This window comes from Egretta garzetta, unplaced genomic scaffold (genome assembly GCF_000687185.1).
Source record: "Egretta garzetta isolate BGI_Z169 unplaced genomic scaffold, ASM68718v1 scaffold19, whole genome shotgun sequence".
In the NCBI taxonomy this organism is placed as follows: Eukaryota; Metazoa; Chordata; class Aves; order Pelecaniformes; family Ardeidae; genus Egretta; species Egretta garzetta.
In genome coordinates this window covers 765,957-777,133 of record NW_009260768.1, presented here as the reverse complement: position 1 = coordinate 777,133, position 11,177 = coordinate 765,957, and positions in this window count along the sequence as shown.

Below are 11,177 nucleotides of genomic sequence, written 5' to 3'. Positions count from 1 at the left end.
GGTGAGCAGCGAAGGATGCACACAAGGGAGTGAGAAGCGCTCTGCTGGCAGGTTTGATGAGCTGCTGTCTTCCTGCTTGGCGTAAGAATGGTGAAGTCCTGGAGGCACTGGGCCTCAGGAATGAGCTGCTGCGATAGCTTTTTGTTAGGGCTGATCAGCTTGTCTCCAGCCTGGACATTTGAGAAACAGCTTTGTTGCTTGTTCTTAAAATAGGCAATCTTACCAGAGCTTTTATTTTGCTTCTACAGAGTCTCTTCTGACCCCTCTGATTTCTTTCTGTGCCCCTACTACTAGGTATGCTATTATCTTCCCTTGCCTTACATTGAATTGCCTATGGGCTAGCAGCCCTTCATATAGCTCAGAGGTGGCAGAGCTGACCTCTGCACAATTAACTCAACAGGCCTGAGCTCCGTAAGGTATTTTTGCTTTAGAGGACACAGGAAAGATAAACACTCTGAAAAATAAAATCAGTCATAGGAATTGGAGAAGAGGTACCGAGCAGGGAAAGCAGCGCTGCTCAGCAATCTGCCTTACGGAAAAGGATTGCTGACGTATCAACCTGAACTGATAATCACAATGGCAAGTGGAAATGTGGCTGCGTTTAAGTTTTTAAACAAACAAACAAAAAAATATCAAATTTTAATTGCTTGCTTGCCTTGCTTTTTGGGGAGAAAAAGCAGTCTGCTTTGGCATCGATATAGTTGGTTACACATCTCTGCAGAGACCCCGAAAGAACAGAGCGTTTAGGTCCTTCGGCTGGGCGTACGCCAAAGTTTATGGCCCATGAAAAGCTCAAGCCACGATGATGCATTGGGTCCCCCAAAAGTGCCCTGCTCAGACAGTAACGTGGCCAGATAAGTAAAACGCCTTTGGGCTTCATGGATTTGCTTGAGCAAAGTTAAAAATACATTTTGGTGTCCTGCTGGGTCAGGGCTTGAGCAAGGAGATGCAATTTGTTCTGCAGCCCGCTGACACACCACCAAGCCCAGGACCGTCGCAGGCAGTGGTCAGCTGATACTGAGCCAGCTGATGATGTCAAGTTTAAATATGAGCGCTATTGCGCAAAATGCAGTGAATGTGAGAGCTGATGAGTCAAATCAGACCTGACAGCTGAAAGCGAGAAAGGCTCCCTTGTGCTTTTGCAACTGTCAATCTCTTATTTATACGGAGCGTAACTCCTTGGAGCAGGAACTGCGCATTTGGATCTTTAATAGTACAGGGCTTAGCCCAGCAGTGGCTATGGCCAGGACAGCCTGGGCTTGCTGTTAGACAGGTATCTAATATTAGGGTTTTCTGGACTTCTGTGACCCCCTGGGTTTTGTCAGATAAGGCAGAATTCTTGAAACAAACCTTTCCATAGTAATGTACTGGTTTGGGAAAAACATGATTTGTGCTTCCTGATCTAGTTAGCGGTGTCCCTGCTCCTGCGGGGGGGTTGGACTAGATGACCTCTAGGGGTCCCTTCCAACCCAAAACATTCTATGATTCTATAAAAATTTCCAGGATGGAATTTCTCCTTAAAACCAGAAAGAGGGCAAGCCTGCAGTCTGTCGTGGTTGTGGTCCTTATGTGGGATGGAAAAGCATGGTAGAGGAAGGACCTAGGGGTCATCCCATATTTCAGGTGAATGCCTCAACTCCCAGGCTGTTCCTCCTCACTCCCTGCTTTGCTCTCTGCCCTCTCCCTTCCCAGGCACCCACCTCTTCTGAGGTCTTCATTTTATTGCAGACTTGTCGAAGTCTCAGAAAGTTTCGTGGCAGAGGAAAAACGTTTCCTGGGCAAACCTGAGAATACAAGAAAAGCAAAACCTGTTTGCTCATTGTAGGCACCACACGTACTCACGTACCAGACAATGCAGGATTGGGTGCAGTCGAGGCGAAGGGCAGCATTTATCTGCATCGTTGGTTCGTTTTGGTAGGTTCCTTCTGCAGGGGTTGACAAGGTTGAAAGCAGAGATTCCTTCCTTTGTGTCAGATCCAAAATCAATGGGGAAAACACTCGAGCTCGGAGACAGGAGGGTCAAGTCCAGCATTTCACAACAGGTTCTGCCTGAAACAAAACCAAGACATCCTCACCTTGGCCATGTCCACCTTCCCACTTGGAGCTGTGGTTTTTTTTTTTTTCTTATTTTAGCTGCAGCGTGAACTCTCCTGGGGTGGGATGGTGGGGTATTTTGAATGGGAGCTGTTGCTGTGCTGCCTAAAATGAGCAGTACAAGAATAGCCTGCTCCCCAAAATATAAGTGGTCTTTGAGTTCCAAGTCTTATAAAAGCTCTTTTGCCTGTGGAGCACATGCCAGATGGAAAGTGCCCCTTTGGTTTCCTCCAAACACGCGTGCAGCTGTTACTGCTTCCCCTTTTTTTTTTCCCTAATGAAATTTTTAGACCTCACCTGTTGACACATGCATTATAGGGTGGGGGGGGGAGGGGTTGGGGGGGGTTTGTTTGTGTGTTTGGTTTTTTTTCTCCCTTGTTCTCCTAAAGGAAAATGACTTGAGATGTTTTGGAGAAATGACACAGGGCAGAAGCTGTGAAAATACCTTTGACATACTTTTGAGGGTGGGAAATTTCAGATACCGGCAAGCCTTTGTGCCCACAATACAGGGACTGGCTGGAAAGTCTTTGTTTATAGCTTGTTTTATTTTGTGAGACAGAAGCTGGAAACTGCCCAGGTCTTAGGGGGAATACCAAGCATTTAGCTTGGACAGAAATAGAGCTGCAGCTTAGGACACACTGAAACAAATGGAAGACGAAGTGATGACCCAGTTCCAAGTTATTAAGGGTAAATACATATTGACAAGATTGAGGATTAGGTAGAAGGTACTTACACAATGAAGGAACCGTCTACACATTGTGCACCGAGTAAAGTTTACGTTGCAATCTGGGGCTTTCTCAGAGTAGTCTATTTAAAAAAGATAACCAGCTCGAAGGAAAAAGACCTCCTTCTTTCTCCCAGCACCTACTGGTGCACCAAAACGGCACGATAAATCTGGCAGGAAGATGTCTGTGCTGCTCACACGCGATGGCCGGGCTTGTGCCACGTAAGGATCCGGCTCGTGGCGATGCCGTAGCTCGCGTGTGTCTCCTCCTTTGCTGGAGTCTTCCTTACCCAGTTCACCTTGAAGTGCCCCTCTTGCTGTGACTCACAGCCCTGTCTGCTTGTAGGCTTAACAGATCCTTCTGTGTCTGGTGATGCTATTAGGAATGACCCAGGAAAGAAGGAAAATAGAGGTTCCTAAAATAGGGGTTGAAGGAGGATGAAAGGTTTTTATTAACCGTTTTAAAAACGTGAGGGCTATGTAAATGCGGTAATAGAAAAAAAAAAAACCAAACAAGGGGTTAGGAAGCAGGTGGAAAAATATTCTCAAAGGAGAAGATAATTGTGGCTGAGCTAATCTTTCACATCGCTTAGCTGGCTGCTATCTCTAGCTGAATGCAAAGGCTGGGCGTTTAGCAAATAACATTACTCAGTTTAGTTGCTGCTTGCTGCTCATCATTTGCTTTTAATGGGCTGCACGGACCCAGTAGTAAAATCAGGCACGTGATACAGCACGAACCGCGCGTGTGCTCCGCTCCCCTGTTGCGCCCCGGCGATGAGGTGTACTTCTGTAGGGGTATCGGCACAGCTCGCTATCGCGGCACATGGCAGACGTGCCTCGTAAACCAGATGTCAACAAAAACCCGATTCCTGCAGCTGGCAAACTATCATTTCCCTGCCGAAAGCCGTAGCGGGGGATATTTCTGTGGGGGCATTTCTGTGGGGGCTCTAAACATACGCGTTATTTGCTCGGGTAAAGCCTAATCATTGGGAAATGGTGTCGGGTAAGAGCTGGGAAACCTCAATTCTTTCTCAGCTGGATTAGCTGGCAATATCCTAGGTCAAGAAGCACGCTGGTTTAGAGAAAGCCCCACGGCATTGTTAGGGCTATATTTAAGACTGTTTAAATGCTTAAGGATGCAGACAGATCCTCAGGTGCTCCTGAAAAATCCTACCAGGCATCCTTAGAAGAGGTGTACAAATATCTCAGTGTTTTGTTTGCCTGGTGGGTCTGGGAAAAAGGAAAGAAGGAGGGAAAACTCTTCACCTTGTGTCATGCAAACCTAATTTTGTTCCGGTTTCCAGCAACACAGAAAGACCAAAGATTATTTGTTCTGGAGCAGAAACAGATCGTTTGACCCAAAGCGAAAAATCTTCTTTCAGACTGAAGTGAGGCTTTAGTATACTTTTTTTTTTATGGAGAGATTTCGTTTTAGTAACGTTGAAACAAAATTTGAAACTTTTCTGAAGGGAAAAATTGCCTAGAGTAGAGATGAATTTTAAATGTATTTTGTTGTGGTATTCTTTGCTTTTTTTTCCTGACAATTTTTTGCATCAGCATTTAAACTTTATGTAATCTGAGGTCTTATTCTGCCAGTTTTTCTTACATACTCCAGAGCACATTAGATCTTGGTTTTAAGTTCTCGTCACTGTTTTCATGATATTGAATTATTGTCATTCTGAAGACCCACGAACTTGTAGAAATAGGGACTGAGATCCTAGAGAGAAACTTCCAAAACCGAATTTGTAGCAGAATAACCCCGACTACACTGAGACTAATTCACAAATAACACTGCTTCTCCAAACTATTTTTCCTTGTGTCTCCTCTTTATTCATCAAATATCCTTCAGCATTTGGCCTATGACTTTGAAGCGCTTCGTGCTTTAAATTGCTGGATAGATACAGCTTGGGGGCATCTGGCATTTGAAATTTGATTTATTAGCTGTCCCCCAAAAGGTTTGCCTCTGTTTGCAAGTCGCTCCGTGCCGGGGGATGAAGTGTTCTGGAGGCTATGGGACACGGAGCTATTTTCATACCCACAAACAGAGGGTATTTTCACAGCGGAGCGAGCAGGAAGTTATTGTTGCCGCTTACCTTGAATAGACAAAGGGGAAATCACCAGCAATCCCAGCGCAAGCTCCTGCGCCTCCAGCATCCAACCATCGCAGGAGCTTCTGGGGCTTAAAACAAACATGTGGGGCTGCTCTATTGTTCCTTAGTTTTCTATAGCCCTTGCTTGTTTAAAAAAAATGATTTAGAAAGCCTGCTAGGGTAGAGCCAGGCTTTGTGTTCTTCTTTGTGTGCGTTATTGCAAACTTGACTCTGTTCAACTCGTGAGGATTTAAAAAAAAAAAAAAAAAATCCATCATTTTCTTACTCGGGGGGGAGGGGTGGTGGTTGTTGTTTCAGTTTTTAGGCAGCTTCCTGTAGTTACTTCTCAGCCTGCTCTGGTGGTGCGCTGGCTTCTGGTGCTTACTGATTTTAATAGCTGCAAACCTCCGGGAAGGTCTTACCCATTGCTGAAGGGTACCCCCATGCCCCTTCCTACCGCATGAGGGGGAAAACACACAAAATGGGTTGGAAACCTCCCGCTCCCCCTTTGCCTGCTGGGCTTGCTTAAGTCCATAAAAGCACATTGCAAATAGTGGGTTCAGTTTAACAGTGTCAAAGTCCTTGCAGCCAGGCAGCTGCCAGATACCTGAAACTAGAGAGATCCTTACCGCGTGAGACCGTCCGGGTTTATCGTACACGACACCTGCTTGATAACCGCCCGTTGATTTCAACACTGAAGCACATTCTGCTAAAGTGAAGGGTAAAGGGCTATCCCAAGCGCTGGCGCATCCCCCATACCCTTTTGGCGTAGCCTGCAGGTCGCAGGCTCTGCCTAACCTGAACTCCGTCACCTGAAGGATCTTTTAGGTGCACTTTGGATTTCCTTCGGTAAAAATGAAGCTGTTGTCGTAGCATCTTTCATGGGAAAATCGGCAGAGATGTGTGTGACCTCGCCCTGACACGCAGAGAAGGCAAGGCACGTTTTCCCTGCAGGACCACCTTCCCAGGCGCCGGTGGGAGCCCACGCAGGGGTGGGTGCTGTGCACGCAGAGCCCCGCACCTCCCCACCTTCGGCTGCAACGCTCCTCACCTGCAGCTGATGCCTTGGTCGGAACTGCGAGGTGGGTGCTGGTGCTCCCACCTATTTCCAGCTGGACCCAAAAGGCATTTATTTCCTGTGCTGCTGCCGGTGAGCAGAAGTTTTGCCAGTCTGGGTTATTTAAAGGATGTAAAGCGACACTGAGCCCTATTATAAAAGCAACAAAAAAAAAAAAAGGAAAAGAGCAGTTTGCATTGTCTCTGCTTGGATGCCCCCTTCGCTGGGGGAGCAGCACCACCTACCACCTACTCCCACCCTCCAGCTGGCAGCCGGGGGTTAATAATTTGGCAAAGCAGGGGGCTGATATTGCCATACTTGGCTCACATCCTCCTGGTAGCACTTTCTTTGCAGTTAAAATTATTCTTTGTGAAACGTAAGCAAACGCCGTTAGCATTTTTGAGAGAAGTTAAGGAAACACACGGGATAGGATTTTCAGAAAAAAAGAAAAAAAACTAAAATCCAGACTTATTTAGATTTAGATTTCCATCATTTTAAATTATGTCAGCGTAGCCAAAGGGATAACCCACTCCTCTGCACTTGCGCCCATGTAAGAGTGTTTTTACCAGTATAGCTTATTCCAGTTTGCAAGAGCAAAATAAGAGATATTGCTGTGACTGTAAGGATTTTCATCGGCCTTTGTGCGGCTGGGGGGAAAAGCCATGCTCGTACCCCATGCAGTTGGGCTCGCAAAGCACGGAAGCTTAAGAGGCCTGGGGCGATAGGGCACCACGTGTTACTGCAGTGCTCTTGGATGCCACCACAAGTTCTATTTTCCTAATTTCCTTGTGTTTATCGAACAACCAGCAAAAGCAGCGTTAAAGCGCCGCGTCTCTGGAAGCGACGAGAGATGAGTGTCATCAAACAAAACCAGGAAAGAGGGAGAGGAAGGGCAGCGTTGCGAAGGACAGGAAGGTGGATATTAAAAACAAGGAAGGCACAAGAAGGATGGACACATCGGCCTGAAATAGCACACGTGAGAAAATCCCAGCAGCAGCTACGTACTGTCTGAAAATGAAAGATGGGGGCCAGAAGGAAGAGGGAGTGGAAAGCTGGCGTGAGACCCTGCGCTTGGTCCCCACGCAGAACCAGCTAAAAAGGAAGAAAGTGGAAACCTTTCGCCATAAAAACCCGAAAGTCAAAGTTCTTTTTGCAGCAGGACTGAGACAGAAAAGAGGCGGAGGGAAAGTTATTGTAAGGCATCGTGGCTTGTTATCTCCTACGCCTGCAGGTATCCTGGGGTCTGAAGGTTCTGTGCCTTGGAGGCTTTGCTGCTCTTATTGCTGACAGCAAGGAATTTTAAAAAAATACACAAGATGCCACATGAGTTAAGATTTTGTTTTATCTTTTTGGCTGTGTTTTTGTTTCTTTTTTAACTGTTTCATCAAATGGGGCGAGGGAGGGGAATCAGGTGACAGAAAGAACGAGTCGAACGCTTGCCTTTGGTTTCTTACCCAAATCGCGTAATTAAGCTATCTGCTTATTACCGAAACATTTCGGGGCTGGACCCGATGTGTTCTAGGCAATTATGCTTTGCAAAGAATTCAGTAAACTGCTGATTTTGCAGGATGAAATTAAAAGGGTAAGCGCAGCCCAAGTGTGTAGAAGCGAGAGAGAGGTTTGGGGTTTTCTGAGCAGAAGACAAAACGCAAATCGCGCTGTAGAAATTCTCTGAAGTGTATGAAGAGTTTGGATTCCTTTTAGTGTTTATCAGACCGATGACATTCAGATTCTTTCTCCTTTTTTAATAGCTTTGATTACTGTTCTTTTAATCACTCACTCATAAATCCACCAATCTGGGACCATTATACATCGTACTTTGGCTCAGGACCATCGAAAACAATGGCTTAAATCCCATACATGCTTTGGCATCCGCTCAATAACTAGTACATTCATTTATGCTAAATTTACTTCTGTTTTCAATATTTCCAATGTGCCCTAACCCTTTTGACCTACAATATGCTGTAAATCCCTTTTACTACTCACCGACACGTGACTTTATAAATCACGCACAGGGCAATAAGATGATCCTAGAACTGAACCCGGTATTTAGACTACAATTGAAAGGTCATAATTCTGGGCATGTTTAAAAGGCAGAGCTTGCAAGAGCAGTTAGCACATGATTCAATCTTTGACCTTAAAAGCAAAAGGAAACCAAGGTTCCTGCCCCCCCCCGCCATTACTACGCACACATCATTTTATTTAAAATAGTGCCTTCAGCAGATAGATGAAGCGGTTTGAATTATTCATTCCTCAGAACCCACATCTTGGAAATACCTGGCACCAGCCAACGCTGCAGTGCTCTGAAACTCGGAGGAGTCCGCGGGTGTATGGATTCAGCTGTTCCCTGAATCCTTTCCCAGAGGAGGGAGAGGCTCCACACATTTTCATCCCACATTTTGCTCACTGGAAACCTCGGCTATTTTGCTACAACTGGAGCAAAATTGCAAATCTGAGGCACTGTATCCATGAGGCAAGATCTCCTTGAGGTTGCGACTGTTTTGTACGAAACTGCTCGTTAAAGCATCTTAGAAATTTGGGGTGAAATAGGCAAATTCAGCTTCCTGTTGGAATCAATGGAAAGGTCCTCGTTAGCTGCCTTATATCCATTCACATGTCAAAGCCTGTCCTAAAGATAATTCCTATTCTGTTATTGGGTAGGACTCATTCCGTTGTCTGTCCCTAAGGCACTTAATATAAGTCAGGGTACACTGGAAGTGCCTGTCTATCTGTGTGGACTCTAAAAGGAGACTAGGAGAAGACTCAAGCGGAGACATTTCAAACGTAGATGCCTACAGTTAGGGAAGCTGAACCCACCTTTCATGCCCGAGGCACATCCAGTAACATCAGCTGAGCATTGCTGCTGGTCAGTGCTTAGCACCCTTGTGTAGGCTTTCTCTCCTGCTGTGTGGGCACGGTCCCAGTGACTTCAGCTGGTGCTGGATGTGACCACAGCAAGCCAGTTGCTTGATTTTTGCAGGCCTGATCTTGCAATTTCATCCAGTCTGTGTTTTCTCTGCTCAGCCCCATCATTCCCAACCAGCTGAGAGGCTGACCGCTTGCAGAAACTGGTTTGGTACCAGTGCAGGAATACGGCACATTGCACGTGTGCGTGAAAAACTATTCATAGAATCATAGAATTGTCTAGGTTGGAAAAGACCTTTAAGATCATCAAGTCCAACTGTTAACATAACCCTGCCATCCCACCACTAAACCCTGTCCCTAAGCACCTCATCTACCCATCTTTTAAATACCTCCAGGGATGGGGACTCAACTCCTTCCCTGGGCAGCCCATTCCAGAGCCTGACAACCCTTGTGGTGAAGAAATTTTTCCTAATGTCTCACCTATTCTAGAGCAAACTTATCCGTGAGCAGAAAGAGGGTGTAATCCTGAATGAAAAATCCTGGCGCTGCCCTTCCCATCAACCACCTAGCAAGGCTGTTATTTACCCCTTGCCTTGCCTAGTACCCAGTAAAAACTTGACTTGCTTTTCATGCCTGCAGTTTTGGCAGCGCTTACATCTACTTTTCAGGGGAATCAGACTGCAGTGTTGTAGGTAAATAAAAAGGGAACCCAATTTGCTTGCAAAAATAATGGCTATAAAAAACACCACCAAAATACAAACCTCTGAAAATTCAGAGCTTTTCTCTCAGCAACTTTTGAAATAACAGACTCCTGCTCATAACATTGCATAACACGAGAAAACATTACTCACTGCGCAGTGATGTAATGTGATATCTGGTATTTGGAAACCTCAGCTATACAGTAGCTATATGTTGCCTCGACTTGTTAAAGTGGTTGCAAGGTGCTCCGTGTGTGGAAAGCCCGTGTGTCAACGCAGGCAACGCGCGGCTCTCAGGAGGACTGCACACCTTCTGCTGGCACGGGCCTCTCTCATCTTTTCTTGCCCAATTTCATCCGATTTCCAGCTACAGTCGTCGTGTGGATGCATCTCTGCCAAAAGCCCCAGCAGCGTTAGAAGAGGCAAATGGTAGCACGTGGACCTGTGCAGGGCATGGCCTTTGGGTGGAGGCCTCTTATGTACCCTCCTACCAGCAGATGAGCCTTTTCATGTATGGCAATTGCAGCATACAGAAATAATTCCTATATTCTTCATCTACATTATTGGTTTTATGGGTAGACACACATTTTATTTTAAGGCATATCTTCAAGTTTTGACAAATCCTTTACATGATGTCCCCCACTGGGCAGTGCCTGGCCATGCATCTTCCCTGATTGCTCACCCTAAAAGGCACAAGGGTCGTGTTTGCACTGCACCATACAATTTAATTTCTTTCAATTATAATTTAAGAGCTACCTTCAAGTCCAGACCCACTTACTCTCCTTTCTGCAAACCTGCAAGTTTAGCACCCAGCCCGCGGGCTGCTCGTGGGACAGCCTTGTGTACAGAAGCTGGGGTCAAAGAAAAGACATCATGGAAATATAGCTGGGACTTTCCAAAGTGTTCGCACTAGGCTAAGCATTCCCACTGCGAAAGCACTAGGACAGCAATGAAACCTGAGCTGGCTTTGCAGAAATAAGAGCTCTGTGTTCTTGCGGGGCTCGCTCCCTGCCCCGCTGCCTCAGCCTGCGCCGTCCCTCCTGCTCCTCCAGCGCTTTGATTGATTTCCCCTGTGAAACAGGAGCCCAGGATCTCCCATCTTCTATTTTTATTCCACATTTGGATCACTCGGAGTTTCCAGAAGGCTTTAACTCGCAGGCTGTGTTACAAATACCTTTCACGCTCTTTTCTCACCTTCTCCCTTCCACGCGAATCATTTTTATCATCTCTCCTGTTTAGAGGGAGAGAGATCCTGTTTCGGCATTGACCCCAAGTGAGCGCGGCTGGCCCAGCTTCTCCAGGTCCTGCAGTATCCGCATGGATTGCCGAGGGTCCAGCCGACCGCTGCAGCCCTTTTATCTCTGCTTCTACTTGTTGGTTTGTCACTCGGGCACCGCTGGTAAAATAACACCCGGCCAAAAACTGCACAGAATGAATTCAGGAAAACTCTGCCTTCGCCTCTGTCCTTCGCCTCTCACCTTAAAGACTGGGAGGAAGAGGAAAAGAAAAGGCAGGGGGGGAAAAAAAAATCCCTGTTCAAATTCTCTTACGCCCTTCTGCTTGTTTGATAAACCACTCTCTGAAAGGCGTAAACCCAAATGCAATCTGCTTTCATTCAGCCAAGACCAGCCCCTGGGGGACAAAGCTTT